This window comes from Miniopterus natalensis, chromosome 11, assembly GCF_054644295.1.
Source record: "Miniopterus natalensis isolate mMinNat1 chromosome 11, mMinNat1.hap1, whole genome shotgun sequence".
Taxonomy (NCBI): domain Eukaryota; kingdom Metazoa; phylum Chordata; class Mammalia; order Chiroptera; family Miniopteridae; genus Miniopterus; species Miniopterus natalensis.
Window position 1 is genome coordinate 9,911,717 of NC_142091.1, and position 20,207 is coordinate 9,931,923.

The following is a 20,207-nucleotide window of genomic DNA, read 5'->3' on the forward strand; positions in this document are numbered from 1 at the left end:
TCACCAAACAAACAAAACTGTGGAGATACTGCTGGGAAACAGAATGAAAGATTATAAACTGTGATGATGCAGGAATGCCAAATAACAAAAGTGGAAGAGGGTAGGGAGAGAGAGGTCCTTATCATTTTTAGCCTGATACTAAAAGATACTTTTTAAAGCATATATATACACACACACACACACACACATACACATACATTTACATATATATACAAATATATAAACATACATTAAAAACCTGTTTTCATAAACAAGTTATATATATAACATCTACACTACAAATATTATATATAGTATTTTATATATTATATATAATATAGCATATTCTATGTACTACATATAGTATATACTATATTATACTCTAGTATAATATACTATATTTATATATGACATACAATATAAAATATACTATATATATTTTATATACCATACATAGTAACATATAACTATATATAAAATGAATATATAACTTGTTTATTAAAACACACTTTTAAGGAAATAAGGGTAAATGCAAGATAAAAAATTTAATAAACAAAAAAATATAGTAGAGGACAGGAGGAAACTGAGGCAAGGAAGTGTTAAAGAAATCACTTTGGTCACCACTTATGATAGAGATCAAAAGATATTGCTGAATAAACTGAAGATGAAATGTTTTATGTAAAGTTATTGTACATGTAAATTTATGTTATATAAAGACAGCCACTAGAACAAAAATACAAACCTTCTGATTTTTTGGAACATACACACACACAAATACTCTGAAATTTCAACCCAGTAATTACAGTTACAGGATACATGTACAAGATTATCAGTTTCAACACTACATTAGCAAAATAGTGGGGAAATCTCTATGTCTGCTGACAGAGGACTGGTTAAAGAACAGCATAACCATACAATGGAAAACTGTGTGTCCAGCTTAACAGGTAGCCGACCCAGCTCAATATGTACTGAAACAAGAAGACTTTCAAAATACATCCTTACATTAAAAAAGCAACACACAGAAAAATATGCTACCATTTATGTACAAAAAGAGAATATATGTAGTATGTTGTATGCACATGTGTATATAAAAAAATGTTTTCAATATTTTAATGAGCTTTAACAGCCTATACAATAGTGGTTAAACTAAATATGGAACAATTGATGAACAGGTTTTACACAAAGCTCACAGCACTTTAATTATGACAGTTCCTGGACAGGACACTGGTGGTAACAAGAATTAAGATATAAACCCATTAAGGTTAACAGAGACGGGCTCAGCTGTGGAATATGTCACCTTCTTTGCCTTCAGCTTGGGCGTGGATGATGGATGCTTGCCTTTCCGCATTACAGGAACACCTCTAGAATTACCTCGCACCCTGAAGCACCACTGGATCCAGCAGTTTCACCAGCAGAGACTGCGCTGAGAGTAAAGGGAATCCTGGAGAAACTAGACCCGCAGGTCCCACCCAGGCCCTTCACCCAGGTGACCATCACCAGTGCCACACACAGCAGAGCCACCACCCTCAGCCAACGAGACACGAGCTGCAGGGGGATCAGCTACACATCCTGCTGCAGGTGTGGGACCACTTAGGAGGTGGGAAAGAATATAGTGGGGATTTCCTGAGGGCCAGGATGTCCTCCCCACCCCTGAACACAGGGCTTCAGGAAAGGTGACAGACGCCAACATGGCACCTGCCTTGTCAACTTCACTCTGTTCTGGGAGGGCCAGGTCTCAGTCTCTCCTGCTCCACGCTAGTGCGGGGTGTCAGCTCTCAGGAGGGCAAAGAACCAAGGGTACAACAGGGCGCTCTTCATGGGCCACTTTGCCAGTGTCACCTCCCATGTCCTCTCTGAATATGGCCTGATCTTAAACACAATTGTTCAACTGTGTCAGTACCTGGAATCTTGAGACCAAGAAGCTCTCTATTGCATGAGTCTCCACACGTCTCCTGTGAGGCCCTGACCCATGTGACCACCAGTGACTTAGCGAAAAGCAGAGCCTTTTAGGTGAGGTAGGCAGGCCTTCAAACATAACGTGCAATCAGACAGGCAGGCTGTCTTCCTCTATCAACTCCCCTAACCATCTAATTGACAGTGAGCACTGCACTCGCAATGTCCAAATACCTCTGGGTTATCAGCTTTGCTCTCCTAAAAGACACAGTTCCACCAGGTGGCCTCCACGCAGCTGCTTTGTTTGTCCTTCAGGCCTGTGGAGCAGTGGCTCCCTGCAGTTGCAAGCCACAGTCTACTGCACCGTCCCTTAGCGGTTTCCTTTGGTCCTGCCCTTTACTAAACCCACCTGGCTCACCAAGTTTGAGCCTATTGTCTGTTTCCTCCTGGGCTCCTGCTGAGCCAGAGAAAACTTCATGTGCAAATTTACCAAAAGAGTATTTTAAAAACTGAAAGAAGGCAGTGTGGTCGGGGCTGGTACACGAGGAGGAAAGTGATGACAGATGAGGCAGGACGGTGGCCAGGGCCAGCCATACCATGAAGAACCTCTTAAAGGAGCTTGAATCGTATCTCAGGTAAAATGGAAGCTATCAAAGTGTTTCCTGCGGGAAAGTACTTTTATTTTATTAATCTTCATTTTTCAAACTAACACATACATTGTCCAAAATGTCAAATTGAACTAGGGAATCAACTATACCAAAAAACAACCATTTCAACCACATTCTCCCCTCCCAGAGATACAAACACTTTGCATTTCTTTAACTATTTTAAACACTGTTTACCACACTTTTAAAATATTTTGTGTTTATGTAGCTGGTCAGCTACACAAATCTCAATTATCTCAACAAATAATGGGTTTATTTTCCTCAGGTAAACAAGCCCAGGGGCAAGGCAGGCTGACAGCCCCCATGGCCATCAAGCACCCATCTGAGACCTTTCTACTCAGCCACCTTATCACCTGACATTCTTCCTCATGCTTGTCACATTCGTGTCTCAAGATGAATGCTGTACTCCAGCAAGTCAACCGTGTCCCAGGCAAGAAGAGGAAGGGCAAAGAGCAAGAGGCAAAGGGCACATTCCAGCTGCATCTGCCAACTTCTAAAACTGCTTTCGAAAGAACCATCCAGTGACTTCTGATTATGTATCACTGGCCAGAATGCTGTAAAATGACCACTCTCACTAACAAGAACAGCATGGAAATATAATTTTTCTTTTAATTTTTAAAATTTATCTTTATTGTTCAAAGTATTATAAATGTGCTCCTTTTTCCTCCATTGATTCCTTCCACCTTGTACCACTACCCCAGGCCTTCACCCCACTATTGTCTCTGTCCATGGGTCATGCATATATGCATATAAGTTTTTAGGTTAATCTCTCCCCACCCACCACTGCCTTCCCTCTGAGATTCGTCACTCTGTTCCATCTTCTATAACTCTGGATCTATTTTGTTCATTGATTTATTTTGTTCCTTAGATTCTCCATACGCGTAAGATCATGTGATGTTTTCTTCCTCTGACTGACTTATTTCACTTATTTCACTCTCCAGGTCCCACTGTGGGGTCTCCAAGGGTAAGGGATCCCTCTTTCTTACAGCTGCATAGTATTCCATGGTGTAAAAGTCCGAGAAGATGCTTAATATGATTTCAATCTTCTTGAACTTGTAGAGACTTGTTTCATGTCCTAACATGTGGTCTAGCTTTGAGACTGTCCCATGTGCACTTGAGGAGAATGTCTATTCTGCAGCTATAGGGTGAAATGTTCTGTAAATGTCAATTGAATCTATCTGACCTAGTGTGTCATTTAGAGTCATTGTTTCCTTATTGACTTTTTGTCTGGAAGATCTATCCAGTAAAGTCAGTGGGGTGTTACAAACCCCTACTGTGACTGTAGTGCTGTCAATCTCTCCCTTAAAGACCAACAGAAATGTTTTTTTCCTCCAGCGTATGTGAGTCCTTTGCTCTGAGGTGGGTCTTGTATACAGCATATATTTTGGTCTTATTTTGTTATCCATTCAGCTACCCTATTTCTCTGATTGGAGCATTTAATCCTTTATATTTAAGGTTATTATTGATTGGTACTTATCTATTGCCATTTTATTTCTTCATGGCTATGTTTCTCATTCTCTATTTCAACTTCTAATTACAGCAGTCCCTTTAACACTTCCTGCAGTGCCCGTTTGGTGGTGATAAAGCCCTTTAGCCTCTTTCTGTCTGGGAAGCTCTTTAATTCACCATCTATTTTGAATGATAGCCTTGCTGGATAGAGTAGTCTTGGTTTCAGATCCTTGTTTTCCATTACCTTGAATACTTCATGCCATTCCCTTCTGGTCTGTAGAGTTTCTGATGAGAAATCAGCTGACAGCCTTATGGGAGCTCCTTTGTAGGTAACAAATAGCTTTTCTCTTGCTGCCTTTATGAGTCTCTGTCTTGAATTTTTGGCATTTTAATTATGATGTGTCCAGATGTGGGCCTCTTTGGGTTCTTCTTGTTTGGGACTCTCTGCACCTCTTGAACTTGTGTGACTTTTTCCTTGACCAGGTTAGGGAAGTTTTCTGCCATTATTTCTTCAAACAGGTTCTATAATCCTTGCTTACTTTCATTATCTTCTGGCACTCCTATGATGCAGATATGGTTACATTTCATGTTGTCCCACAGCTCCCTTAAACTGTCCTCATGGTTTTTAATTGTTTTTTTCTTTTTGGCTCTCTGATTGAGTGATTTTTTTTCTACCCTGTCTTCTAATTTGTTGATCCTATCCTCAGCTTCCTCTAATCTGCTGTTCATTCCTTCCAGTGTATTCTTTATTTCTACTACATCATTTTTTTTTTTTTAATATATCTGTATTGATTTCAGAGAGGGGAAGGAAGAGGAAAAGAGAGATAGAAATATCAATGATGAGAGAGTTGTCATTGATCAGCTGCCTCCTGCATGCTTCCGACTGGGGATTGAGCCTGCAACTGGGCATGTGCCCTTACCAGGAATCGAACCGCAATCTCTTTGATCCTAGGCCGTTGCTCATCTGCTGAACCACGCCTGGCCGGGCATCTACTACGTCATTCTTAATTTCCTCATAGTGTCCACTTCTTTTCTCATGCTGTTAAGCATCCTTATGATCAGTATTCTGAACTCTATATCTGATAGACTGCTTATCTCCATTTCATTTAGCTCTTCTTCTGGAGACTTTTTTTTGTTCTTTCATTTGGGGCTTGTTTTTTTGTTTCTTTATTTTGGCCACCAGTTTAGATTTGTTTCTATGCATTAGTTAGATCTGCTAGGACTCCCAGTCTTTGGGATGGCCTCTGGTGTAGGCCAGCGCCAGATGCTGTTTGTGACTGACCTTGAGTACCCTGTTTGAAGTGTTCCACACTCCACAGCTTGTGCTTCTCTCTGCTGGGGCTGGGTGTGTTTGGACAGGACCAAGATGTGAACCAAAGTCTGCTTTACTAAGCCCTGAGTTCAGAAGCAAGTCAAAGACTCAAAGCACCCAGAGGCTGTTATTCAGTCTCTTAATGAGCTTCAGGCTGTAGAAACTCCACAGGGTGGGGCCAGAGGTTTTCCAGTAGGGTGGGGCAATTGCTTCTTCCCCAGGCAAAAGCTGCTTGGAAGGAAAATGTCTGCCTGCGAAAGATGTCCTCTGCCGATTGGGGGAATGACTTGGCACAGGAATCCAGATATGTGCCCTCTGAGCTCTACTCTCTGGAACCCGCAATCCCAGACTCTCCTCATCCAGCTCTAGTCTGCTCTGCCCTCCCTCTGCTGGAGCCCAATATGAGTGCCTATGCACGAAATTTTGTGTGTTGGCCCTTTAAGAGGGTGCCTGCATTTCCAGCCATCTCTCCCTGGCAAACAGAAACCCTGCTGCTTTTCTCAGCCAGATGTTATGTGGGTACCTTTCTCAGGTCTGGTGTTCTGGGTGGGGAAACCCAGCTTGGGGTTTAGACCCCAGAGGTCTCCGTGGGAACCCCCACAGCTGAGATCTCCCTCTGGTCCTTCAGCTGCTGCCTGTGGGAGCCCAGCCAGCCCTTTTGCACTGCCGCACTTTCTGAGAGCCCCTATGTGATCTCCAGTTTAGGTCCTTGGTTATGAGGGTGCTCTCCAGCTAGTCTTCAGTTGATTATTCAGGATTGTTTTTCTATATTTTAGTTGTAATTCCAGTTTGGCCCTCGGAGAGTGTCAGTGTACCTTCCACTCAATCTACCACCATCTTGGAATCCTCTAGGTATTTTTTTAGCAAATGTGTTTTTAGATTATATTGTCTATCATATTAGGAGAAATAGGTATATATTTTTTAAAAATTGTGGTAAAATCATATAACTTAAAATTTACTTTCTTAACCATTTTTTAATTGTATAGTTCAGTGGAGTTAGGTATATTCATATTGTTGTTCAACTAATCTCCGAAACTTTTTTATCATGCAAAACTGAAAGTCTGTATGCATTAAATAATAATTCCTCATGCCCCTCTTCCCCTAGTCCCTGGAAACCACCATTCTACTTTTTTTTAAATATGAGTTTGATTAGTCTAGATACCTCCTATAAATGTAATCATACGATATTTGTCTTTTTGTGACTGGCTTATTTTACTGAGCATAATGTACTCAATGTTCATCCATGTTGTAGAACATTTCAGAATTTTCTTCCTTTCAAAGACTGAATAATATTCCATTGTATATAAATATCACATTTTATTTATCCATTCAGCTGTTGATTTACATTTGGGTTGCTTTCACCTCTTAGCTATTGTGAATAATGTTCTTATGACCATCGGTGCACAAATATGTTTTTTTGAGACCTTGCTTTAGACTCTTTGGGATATATACTTAGAAATGGTATTGCTAGGTCATATGGTAATTCTACTTTTAATTTTTAAAATTGAAATTGTCTTGTTAACCAGCCCCATCCAGGCACATGGAGCATCCAAGGGGCTTTCATGTGGATCATGAAAAGATATGAGCATACATCTAAGGATTTCAGGCATGTGATGAATGCCAAATAGGTGAAAGAGAGGCCAAATATTCACACAGATAAAAAGAACCCAGAAGAAACAAAGACAGTCCAAAGAATAAAAGAAAACTTCAAAAATTAATCTAATAATAATTTGAATGTCCTCATAGTGTAAGAGAAAACTATTTCATCCAGGAAACAAAGTGGTGCTGTCAAAAAGAATATTTAGAGAATAAGTAGGAGCTCTAAAAAAAAAAAAATCAACAAAAGAATTACCAGGGCACATGCCTGGAAATTGAACTGTGAAATCCTGATTCATAGGTCAACGCTCAACCACTGAGCCATGCTGGCCTGGCCCAGAAGATCTAATATTGAACTATTAGGAATTCCAGAAGGAGAAAAGAGAGAATGACATGGAGACAGTTAGCAAAGAAGTAGTAATACAATATTTATGAACTTAAGAACAGTAGCGTCTAGTTTGAAAAGATCCATCTTGCATCCAGCACAATAAATGAAAAAGTTCCTACTTCTAACTACCTCAAGTCATATAATTATAGCACTAGGGTAAAGAGATGACTTGAAAAGAATAGAAGAGAAGAGGAGAGAGGAAAACATAGCAAGTATATGTAAATTATAATGGCAATGAACTTCTCTGTAGTTACAGAAAACTGGGACAAAATGGACTTTAAATTTCTGAAGAAGCCTGGCCGGGTGTGGCTCAGAAGTTGAGCATTGACCTAGGATCCAGGCTATCTGGGTTCGATTCCCAGCTGGGGTACATGCCCGAGTTGTGGGCTCGATCCCCAGCTGGGGGCGTGCAGGAGGCAGCTGATCAATGACTCTCATCATTGATGTTTCTATCTCTCTCTCTCCTCTTCTTTCCTCGCTCTGAAATCAATAAAGATATATTAAAAAAAAAAAAATTTCTGAAGGAAAATTTTTATAAACCCAGAATTCTAAACCCAGCCAAATTATCCAACAAATGCCAAGGTAGAATAAAGATATAAATATATTTTTACAGATGTAAGAAATAAATTAATTTTCCCCCTTTCTTAGAAAGTTTTAGGAAGATGTGCTTAAGCTAAATAAGCAGTAAGCTCAGGAGACTGGAGGTGCCACATAGGAGAGTGGTGAAGGGGCATCCAAGTTGTTCTCTTTCCTGTGCAGCAGGTGGAAAGGAGCCATTCCTGACTGGAATAGGTGGATAAAAGGCTGTGGCTAAGAATCCTTCTATGGATAATGATTTAAAACATCTGATGTTGATGTTTAGGAAAATAAAATTGGAGGCATTTTGACAGATGTAATAGAGGATGTAGGCAAATTAAAGATAAATACATAGAAAACTAGGCAAATAAAATTTTAGTAAAACCATAAAATTTGTATTTTTGAGGGAGGAGAGAGAAAGGTGTATTAAGTGACTCAATAGATAGCAAAATTTAATTAGTAATGCAAACACTCCTAACTTAACTAAAAAAACAACAACCCTGTATAGGTAGTTATATTGGGAGAATGTAGTGAGGAAAGTGGTGTATAAATGTGATGTAAGAGAATGAAATCTTTTGTTACCAATGAAGAATATTGATAGAAAATGCTAAAATGGAAGTGAAAAAGAAATAGCCATGTTGTACACACTGCTAGTGACCTACCCAGGGTACATTCTCCTCTTTTCCTTACTAACAGAACATCAGATGCCAACACAGCAAAAAAATAAAATAAAAATATTTCCTTCATTTTCCCAAGATGGCAGTGGATTGAGTGGAAGCTACACTGACATGCTCCCAGGATTGGAATTATAATAAAATATAGAAAAACCACACTGAATAATCAACTGCAACTGAAGACTAGTTGGGGAGCACCTTTATAACCAAGGATATAAAGCAGAGACCGCATAGAGATAGGTAGGAAGTACAGAGGCGCAAGAGGAGTGACTGGGCTCCCACAGGCAGCAGTTGAAGGTCCAGAGGAATGTCAGCTGTGGGGGGTTCCCAGTGAGGACTCTGGGGTGGAAACTCCATGCTGGGCTTCCCATCCAAGAACACCAGAACTGAGAAAGGTGCCCACATAACATCTGGCTGTGAAAAGCAGTGGGGTTTCTGTTTGCCAGGGAGAGATGGCTGGAACTGCAGGCACCCTCTTACAGAGCCAAAGCACAAAGTTTCGTGTACAGACAATCACCTTGGTCTCCAGCGGAGGGGGATGGGGGGCAGAGTGGGCTGGAGCTGTGTGAGAGGAATCCAGGGGGTGCTAACTGGGAGAATGGAACTCAGAGGGCACCCATCTGGACCCCAGTGCTGAGTAATTCCCCAATACAGCAGAGGACGTCTTTCTCAGGCAGACATTTTCCTTCCAAGCAACTTTTGCATGGGGGGAAAGCAATTGTCCCACCCCACTGGAAAGCCTCTGGCCCCACCCTGTGGAGTTTCTACTGCCTGAAGTTCACTAAGAGACTGAATAACAGCATCTGCGTGCTTTGAGTCTTTGACTGATTTGCTTTGGGACTCAGGGCTTAGAAAAGCAGACTTTGGTTCACATCTTGGTCCTGTCCAAACACACCCAGCCCCAGCAGAGAGAAGCACAAGCTGTGGAGTGCGGAACACTTCAAAAGGGGTACTCAAGGCCAGTCACAAACAGCGTCTGACATTGGCCTGCACCAGAGGCCATCCCAAAGACTGGGAGTCCTAGCAGATCTAACTAATACATAGAAACAAATCTAAACTGGCGGTCAAAATGGGGAGACAAAAAACAATCCCCAAATGAAAGAACAAAAAATGTCTCCAGAAGAAGAGCTAAATGAAATGGAGATAAGCAATCTATCAGATATAGAGTTCAGAATACTGATCATCAAGATGTACATCAGCATGAGAAAAGAAATGGACACTATGAGGAAATTAAGACTGATGTAGTAGAAATAATAAAAAAAAAAAACAATATTGGAAGGAATGAACAGCAGATTAGAGGAAGCTGAGGATAGGATCAACAAATTAGAAGACAGGGTAGAAAAAAAATCACTCAATCAGAGAGCCAAAAAGAAAAAAACATTAAAAAACCATGAGGACAGTTTAAGGGAGCTGTGGGACAACATGAAATGTAACCATATCTGCATCATAGGAGTGCCAGAAGATAATGAAAGTAAGCAAGGATTATAGAACCTGTTTGAAGAAATAATGGCAGAAAACTTCCCTAACCTGGTCAAGGAAAAAGTCACACAAGTTCAAGAGGTGCAGAGAGTCCCAAACAAGGAGAACCCAAAGAGGCCCACATCTGGACACATCATAATTAAAATGCCAAAAATTCAAGACAGAGACTCATAAAGGCAGCAAGAGAAAAGCTATTTGTTACCTACAAAGGAGCCCCCATAAGGCTGTCAGCTGATTTCTCATCAGAAACTCTACAGACCAGAAGGGAATGGCATGAAGTATTCAAGGTAATGGAAAACAAGGATCTGAAACCAAGACTACTCTATCCAGCAAGGCTATCATTCAAAATAGATGGTGAATTAAAGAGCTTCCCAGACAGAAAGAGGCTAAAGGGCTTTATCACCACCAAACGGGCACTGCAGGAAGTGTTAAAGGGACTGCTGTAATTAGAAGTTGAAATAGAGAATGAGAAACATAGGCATGAAGAAATAAAATGGCAATAGATAAGTACCAATCAATAATAACCTTAAATATAAAGGATTAAATGCTCCAATCAGAGAAATAGGGTAGCTGAATGGATAACAAAATAAGACCAAAATATTGTATACAAGACCCACCTCAGAACAAAGAACTCACACAGTCTGGAAAGAAAAAAAACAACTTTTGGAGGACTTTAAGGGAGAGATTGACAGCAATACAGCCACAGTAGGGGACCCTAACACTCCAGTGACTTTACTGGATGGGTAGATCTTCCAGACAAAAAATCAACAAAGAAACAATGACTCTAAATGACACACTAGGTCAGATGGATTCAATTGACATTTACAGAACGTTTCACCCTATAGCTGCAGAATAGACATTCTCCTCAAGTGCACATGGGACAGTCTCAAAGCTAGACCACATGTTAGGACATGAAACAAGTCTCTACAAGTTCAAGAAGATTGAAATCATATTAAGCATCTTCTCGGACCTTTACACCATGGAATACTATGCAGCTGCTAAAAAGAAGGATCTCTCACCCTTGGAGACAGCAGGTGGGACCTGGTGAGTATTATGCTAAGCAAAATAAGCCAGTCAGAGAAAGAAGATATCACATGATCTTACTCATATGTGGAATCTAAGGAACAAAATAAACCGATGAACAAAATAGATCCAGAGACAAAGAAGCATGGAACAGAGTGACGAATCTCAGAGGTAAGGCGGGGGGGGGGGGGGGGGCGGCGAGATTAACCTAGTAACTTACATGCATATGTGCATAACCCATGGACACATGCAATATTGGGGTGAAGGCTGGGGGGAGGGGTATAGAGTAGAGGGAATCAATGGGGAAAAAAGGGGACATTTGTAATACTTTCAACAATAAAGATAAATTTTTTTAAAATACCTAGAAATTCTAGATGATTTAAAACAAATACCTTTTTATTATTAAATGTATTGGGGTGACAATGGTTAATATGAACATTTAAGTTTCAGGTGTGGGTTTATATGTTACAAGATCTGTATATTGTTCTGTGTGCCCAGCACCCGAAGTCACATCATCTCCCCTCACCATTTACTAGGACCCCCTTACCCCCCAACCCCCTTTCTTCAGCAACCACCAAACTGCAGATACCTTTTTAAATTCATAGATAACCTTATAAAGTCCCATGGAATCGCATACCATATCAAACCTGACAATTCCCAGATTTATAGGTATAATGCAGCCATTTCCTATGAGTTTTCCCAGCTCATATACTCAATAACAGGCCAACATCTCCTTTTGTATGGCTTAGAAAACATATCAAGCTTAAGATCTAAGTGTCCAAACCCACAATTTTGATTTCCCCCCACTAACAAGTCTATCCAATCTTTCTCATCTCAGTGAAAACCAATAAATTTCTTGACAGTTGCCCAGGCCTAAAGCCTTAAAATCTCCCACATATACTCTATATTAGTTCATCATCAAATCTATTTTCTTTCCCTTCAAACTATATCTTGAATTTTACCACTTCTCACCACCAGCATTGTAACCATGCAAGCATACACCATCATCTCTTACCAGCAATATTGTTTCCCCGTTTCTATCCTTGGAATGAAAGAGAGTCTATTTTTCAACCGCAATCAGACAAATCCATTTAAAATATAAATCAGATCACATTCTTGACTGCCATACCTTTGCTCAAAACCCTCCAATGATTTTTCACCTCAGAGTATGAGCAAAGCTTCGTATCATGACTCAAAAAGCCCTACGTGTTCTTGCCTCTCATTACCTCGGACTTCATATCCTACCACTATTGCCCCTCACTCATCAGCCTCCAGCCTCACTGGCTTTCTTGCTTTAACTCAAACAGGAGACAAGGTTTCAGGTGTGAAATTCCTACATAAGCTGAACCTTCAAAGGGTGAACTGAGAAAGGGTAAACGGGAAAAAATATACTGAGTGACAATGAAATATAATAAAAAATCTTGTCTGTTTTGTCCTAAAGGCTGATAAAAAAGTAAAATCTCCCCCTGAGTTAGAAAGCACAGACCTGCCTTGATAAAGATGTGAAATTCTAATCTATACTACCTGTTCAGTTATAAATTAGTGCACCCATTATGGAGGACAGTATAGGGATTCCTCCAAAAATAAAAATAAAAAATAGAACCATTGTACATCTCAGCAATTCTACTTTGGGTATTTATCTGAAGAAAAGAAAACAATAGTTCAAATGATACCTGCCCCATTGTATAATGTTAAGTGAATAAGTCATAGAGAAAAGACAAATCCTGTGGGATTTCACTTATATGTGGGAAAACCCAAACCAATAACTAAGTAAATAAATAAGAAAGAAAGTTGGGGGCAATTCCCTAGGGGAATTTAACAAAACTCCTTCTGAATTCACATACTCAAGCCAAACCACATAGGATTCTGATAGATAAATCCACCAATTATAAAAATCACAATCCAGAAATACGCAGCACAAGAAAAACAACTAACATAACCAAGGATTTAAAAATATAATGGAATTAGACCTCCAGGAAGTTCAGATGAGTTATCATTTAAGATTATAAGCATTTAAAATTATTAAATTAAAAGTAAATACTCAGATTACGATGCCCAATGATTCCCAAACTGCGTAGATAAAACTAAATCCACACTTAGTACAGAACACCAAAGAGTTCCCCGCCGCTCTGGGAACCATCAGTTTATTCTCTGTATCTATGAGTTTATTTCTGTTTCATTGTGGGTTTTTTGTTCATTTGTTTCGTTTTTTAGATTCCACATATAAGTGAAATCCCACAGTATTTGTCTTTTCTCTATGACTTATTCACTTAACATTATACTCTCTCTGTCCATCCATGTTGTCACAAATGACAAGATTTCATTCTCTTTATGGCTGAGTGATATTATTCCACTGCGTGTGCGCCACCTCTTCTTTGCCCAATCTTCTATCCATGGACGACTTGGTTGCTTCTGTATCTTGACCACTGTAGACAATGAACACAATGGGGCAGGTATCATTTGAACTATTGTTTTCTTTTCTTCAGATAAATACCCAAAGTAGAATTGCTGAGATGTACAATGGTTCTATTTTTTATTTTTATTTTTGGAGGAATCCCTATACTGCCTTCCATAATGGGTGCACTAATTTATAATCCCACCAATACTGCACAAAATTTCCATTTTTCCCAAATCCTCACCAACTCTTGTTATTTGTTGTCATTTGGATAACAGCCATTCTGACGGGTGTAAGGTGAGTGGGCTGGATAATTCTTGGTTGTGGAGAGCTGTCCTGTGCATTGTAGTGTGTTTAGCAATATCCCTGGCCAACAGTACAACTCCCAGTTGTAAAAACCAAAAATGTCTCTATAGCCCTAGCTGGTTTGCTCAGTGGTTAGAGCGTCAGCCCATGGACTGAAGAGTCCCCAGGTTTGATTCCAGCCAAGGGTGCATATCTTGGTTGCAGGTTCGAAGGGGAGAGTGCAGGAGGCAACCAATCGATGTCTCTCTCTCATATCAATCTTTCTCTCTCCCTCTCTCTCTCTCTCCCCCTACACCCCTTTCCACTCTCTCTGAAAAGCAATGGAAAAAATAGCCTCAGGTAAGGATTAAAAAACAAAATTTTTAAAAAGTCTCTATATATTATCAAATGTTCCCTAGAATACAAAATCATCCTCCATTGAAAACCACTCATCTAAAAGAAGACGGTAATTTTTAAATATAGCATCTACTGAAAAATGAAATAATTTTTAATGTTCTCCCCAATACATTGAGATCATAAGTCTCTCCAAAAGCCATTACCTCGCAGGTCCTTCCCTCTGGTCCTGAACTGCAGTACACTTCACTTGACAGCTCTCCTGGCTTTCTTAGAGTTTCCTGGTCCATTAGGCCTGGAAAAAATAAGGCACTTGGCTCCATGACCCCAGATAGTCCTCCCTAAAACTTCAAGTCACCATATTTGAACAGCAGAACAGTAATCCAGAATCCAGTAGTTGTGTAACTAGCAAAATATCTTTACTATCCCACAACAGTAACAAACATCATATCCTCCCAAATTAAAATTAGGTCATTCAAAGATGACCTGAGATTTGTGTTCATTGTAATGCCTGTAACAGTAATTTTCTATTTCCCTTTCTGGAAGGTCTAGTCTTGACAATGAAATAATGAAACAGTGAACCCAGTGAAGTCTCAGTGTCACTGAGAGGTCTGTTCCTTGCCCTAAGAGGTGGTGCTCAGGGCAATGGTTCCCAAATTGACTGGATGTCTCAGAATCACCTGGAGAGCTTTTGAAAAATAGAAATTTCCAAGTTTTCCCACAAAAAATTACTTATGAAATAAGGTCTCAAAATTTGTTTTGCTTGTTTTTTAACTTCCCTGTATATTGCTAGATTTGAGCACTACTGCTTTACAGGATGGACATTCTTACTCAGGGTTATTACCATTCAGCCTCAGTCTTGTCATGGCCCTAACATAACAGTTTTCTGGGTCAGATTTAGAGTTGTTGTTAAAGATGGCAGCATATTCCTAAATAACTCATGAGTCAATGAGAATAGAAAAACTGCAATTGCATCCCGAGGAAAGACTCATGGAAACGGTATTGCTTGTTGATAATAGCTTGTTTGTAACTTTATACCTGAAAATCATTTTGACTGGATATAAAGTTCTCAGTTCACTTTTTTTTTCTTTCACTATCCTATTGTATTTGGAATAAAGCATGCTATAAAAAAAAATTAAACCTGTAATCATAGAAACAGAATAAAAGTCCAGAAATAGACCTACAAAATACAATCGACTAATTTTCAACAAAGGCACCGAGATAATTAAATCGAAAGTGGATAGTCTTTTCTACAAATGGTATTGGAACAACTGGATATCCGGGGGGGGGGGGGGAGTAATTTGGGATGAATGATAGGATCAAACATAAAGCTAAAACCATAAAGCTTCTAGAAGAAAACATACAATATATTTACAATATTCAGGTAAGTAAAGATTTCTTAAACAAAACACAAAAAGCGATGATCCTAAAAGAAAAAATATTAAAACAAACTTCATTAAAATTCAAATCTTCTCTTCTTTAGAAAACACTGTAAAAAAAGATATACCAGAGCCTAGAAGAAAATATTTACAATACATAAATCTGACAAAGAATTTATATCCAGAATATATAAAGAACTACAATCAAACAACAAAAAGACAACCCAGTTAAAAAATAGGCAAAAGGCTTGAACAGGCATTTCACAAAAACACTGTTGTGTGAATAGCCAATAAGCAAACAAAATGATGCTCAATATCATCAGGCATCAAGGAAATACAAGTAAAAGCTACAATGAAATCCTACTTTATACCCAATAATATGGCTAAAACTAGAGAGACTGACAATACCAATTGCTGATGTGGAACAACGGGAGTCTTGGGCGTTGTTGGAGGGTCACCCATAGACCAAAAGGCTGCAGTTGGATTCCCGGCCAGCGGGCCTGATCCCCTGCAGGAGCCACCGATGTTTCTCGCAGGGCGGTTTCCCTCTCTCTCTCCCCTCCCCCACCTCTCTCTCTAAAATCAATAAAAACATATCCTCAGGTGAGAATTGAAAATAATTTTTTAAATCTACAAATCAATATTGATATGGTTAGGAAAACCATATTCAGAAAAAACCTCATAGCCTTAAGTGTATGTATTTTTTAAAATGAAAATAAATTTGAAAAACAGTGTCAAGAAAGAGAAACGCCTAAGAGCTGAGGATAAATAAATTAATCATAACAAACATAGGAATTATTAGAAATAAAAACAATAGATTTCATAAATCCTAGAGCTAATTTCTTTGGAAATATCAATAAAATGGGCAAACACCGTGCAGATTTAAGCAAGAGAAAACACTGACATCATTAAAAGTGAGAGTTGGGACTTATTCCCAGATACAGGGGCACTTTATAATGGCATAAGAAATTTAAATGTACCACTTTAAGTTAAAAATCCTGAAAATCAGGATGAAATACATGATTTTCTAAAAACACATAAACTTCCGGAAATGGCTTGAGAAAGCGGCCCATCTGGATTCCAATAACCATGGAAGAAATGGAAATCTCTGCCTAGGGAACAGCGCCAAATGCTGCTCCTTGTCTACACAGTTTTACCAGTGAGCTCCAGCAGAGCTTTAAGGAAAGATAATTCACATGTAATTTAAACTGTTCCAACAGAAAAGCATGGCACACTTCCCAATTCATTTTCTCAAACCAGCAACACTCTAATTCCAGCCTAACAAATAGAGCACAACAAAGGAAATCACAAACTAATCTCCTTATTAATATAAATAACATGCTAATCCAGTAGCATGTTAATATACCAGTCAATTAATTAGTCACTTCAACACCTCAGAAGATTAAAAAAATAATTACTTTAATAAATGCAAAAATTAAAAATAATTAAATGCAGTATTTAAAAAATTACAAAAGCTTCCTGATACTAGAAGAAAACCTCCATAATCTGTTAGAAAATAGCTATTGCATATAAATAGCCAATATTATAGTTAATGTTGAAATAATAGAGCCCAGTCCCATTAAATTCAGGAACAAGAGCTCATTATAATTTAGCACTTTTCTGGAAGTTCTTGCAAATGCAATAAAGGACAAAGAATAATTTTAATTGATAAATTTTAGAAACATGGGGACAAATTAATCTTTATTTTCAGATTATGCTTTTCCAAATAGAAAACCTAAGTCAGTCAAATGAAAATTCACTACTAGGAGAAGTCAGTAAGATAACTAGTTTAAAAACACAAAAGTCAACAATTTTTTTCCTATATGCCACCAGTAAGCAGTTCAGAAATTTCACAGTGAAAAATCCTCATTTTATACAACCACCACAATCATAAAATGCCTAGGAAACATAAGAAATGTGAAACACCTTACATGATGAAAATTACCAAACATTACTGAGGCCCAGAAAAGAAAGCCTGTTTATTAGAGTGTTTGATATCGTAAATGCTAAGGCAATCTTAATGACAATACCAATGAAATGTTTAAGAAGTTAATACAGTAAGTCTAATATTCATTTGAAAGAACAAATAAGTTGTAATTGGCAGGAGTTACTTTAAAAGATGTGTAATATTTGTTTTACAAAATATTAAAATGTACTATAAAGATATGCATATTCAAATAATAGAGTACTACAAAAGGAACAACGAAAAGATCAGAACCAATTACATGCAGTCATTTCCTCTATGACAAAATTTCCATCCTAATGAAAATGACCCTCTGTGAATGGAGGAGGAGCTATTCCCATTTAACAGAGGAGGAAACTGAGGGTCAGGTAGTAAAGTAACTTCGCTAAGTCACCCAAACAGCACCAAGGTAGAAAACATTATTAACGATTATTTCCTGGAGGTGGAACCACAAATGATTATTTTTCTACTTTGTGATGATCCCTTTCTGTAACAAATACTACTAATAAGGATAAAGTTTTTGAAATATTAAACTGATGTAAATTTTATCTCCCATCCGTTGTGTCACCCTGCCCAATCAACAGTGTTCATCATTTTGGGGAGAAACAAGGGATTGCTCAGTTTTGACCTTCAAACCAGAATTCTAGCACACAGGAACAGAAGAGATCTGGAAGCTGGGTTGGGTTAGTTGATTTTTCATTTTTTGAGGCGACAATACTCCAAAAAAGGTATTTAATGCCCTTCATGTATCAAAACAGTCAAGAATGGCCAACTTGATCAGGCTCATGAAATCCATAGAGCACACAAGGAAGAAGACATGGCATTCCCACGACCTGGACAAGAAACGTAGAAAGGCACCTGGGCACTGGGGAGAGGGGAAAGAGCAGTCATCAGGAGGTCCTCGATTCTGTCCCCCCACCCCGCAGTCAATAAAAGTGGGAAAGGTGCACTAAAATACTCCAGATAGTTTAAGGTCATGCCAAAAACCGACTCGAAATCACTTTCTATTTGGATCTTTGATGAAAGGATGGCCCGCAGGTCCATGTGCCAATGTGTAGTAGAATAAAAATAATGACATGGGTAAATAACGCCAAGGGATGGGGACGTGGAGAGGGGAAGGATGCTGCTGGGTCACATAAGGTCACCCCCAACAGTGAGCATCACGAGGAGCTCAGTTATCAGTGGGACACCACGGGGAACTTTTCCAAGAAAAAAAAATCTTGCCTTGGCAGGTGTGGCTCAGTTGGTTGAGGGTCCTCGTGTGCACCAAAAGGTTGCTGGTTTGATTCCCGATCAGGGCACATGCTCGGGTTGTGGGCTTGATCCCCAGTAGGAGGCGTGCAGGAGGCAGCCAATCAGTGCTCTGTTCTCACATTAATGTTTCTCTCCCCCACCCCCCTTTCCTTTCCTCTCTCTCTAAAAATCAGTTTAAAAAAAAGTTTTTTTTTAATTTTTTGTAACTATGTATGGGGACAAATGTTAGCTAGACTTACTGTGGTGATCATTTCACAATATATACAAATATTGAATCACTGTGTTGTATACCTGAAACTAAGAGAATGTTATGACACATTATATGTCAAATATACCTCAAAAATAAAAGAAATTTTAAAAAGAATAAATGCCACTTCTCTGACCCCACTCTAGACACGGGGGATGGGGCCCTGCCATCTCTACAGGAACACGCCCTCCAGGTAATTCTGGCCACGATAACATTTGAGAACCACAGTCCTGGCTGACTTTCCTGTTTGAATGAAAAGATTCCTTTTTAGTCTTAGGTAGCTAAGGAGAAATAGTCAAGAGCAGGGATTGCAAAATTTTTCCATAAAAGGTTGCACAGTAAACATCTTAGGTTTTGTGGGCCAAGTTGCAAAAATCAAGGTTATGCAGGTATTTATGTAATCCCTTAAAATGCAACCACTTAAAAATGTAAAAACCATTCCTGGCCAGTGGGCTGTACAAAAGCTGGTGGCAGGCCACGTTGGCTGACCCCTGGTCAAGAGTTTTGGGTCAGGCAGACTTATAAAAAAGAAAAGAAAAACCCTACAGTGAAACATTCATATTCAGTAGAAAAGGCATGGATGCCCATGTCTCACTCTGAAGCATTTCCCAGTGAAAGATAAACGCATCACCGGAGGAAATATATGACCCGGTAGCCACCAACAATAGTCCTTGCCATCACCCTTGGCTCGCACTTCAGAAACTTCCCTATGGATGATTTCATTCAGAGGGTCAAAAAGCCACGAATGCCTGGGCTTGAGAAGGCCAGGCCCCAAGGTGAGACGGAAGACATTAACAATGTGCAGAAGAAAGGAGGCTGGGTGACTTTCCTGCTATATATTAACTGGCTTATGCTGAAGGAGATATTCCAAGATCTTAACGTTAGTGTGATTGATGCTTGGGATAAAGTCACTGCACGTGGCACTAACATCTAAGATCATTAGATTGAAATGTTTTTAACTTGCTTTTGCTAAATTACAAATACGGAAAATCACCAGGAGCCACTGTTCATAGGTAAGCCCATGGGTATGCCACACTCTCCCAGTTCTCCTGCCATCTCTCTAGCCATCCCGTTTCAATATTTACTGCTGGCTCCTCTTCCTACCAAAACACAGCCTGACATTGCCCGTGTTTTGTTTCAGACCTTCCTTCCTCTTCTATGACCTTCCTCTGGGTGATCTCACCCATTCCCTTTCAATTGCCATCTATCGGCTGACCACTCTCAAATTCCCTCTAATACAGACCAGCCCAGAGCTCCTGAGCTTCAAACTGCTGTATTTAACTGCCTCCTAACCAT

At 39.3% G+C, this 20,207-nt stretch overlaps 1 pseudogene; it reads left to right on the forward strand.

Moving 5' to 3' along the window:
* The first annotated feature begins 1,309 nt into the window (after positions 1–1,309).
* On the forward strand, positions 1,310–19,845 carry LOC107533999 (NXPE family member 2 pseudogene; annotated as a pseudogene).
* The last annotated feature ends 362 nt before the right edge of the window (positions 19,846–20,207 follow it).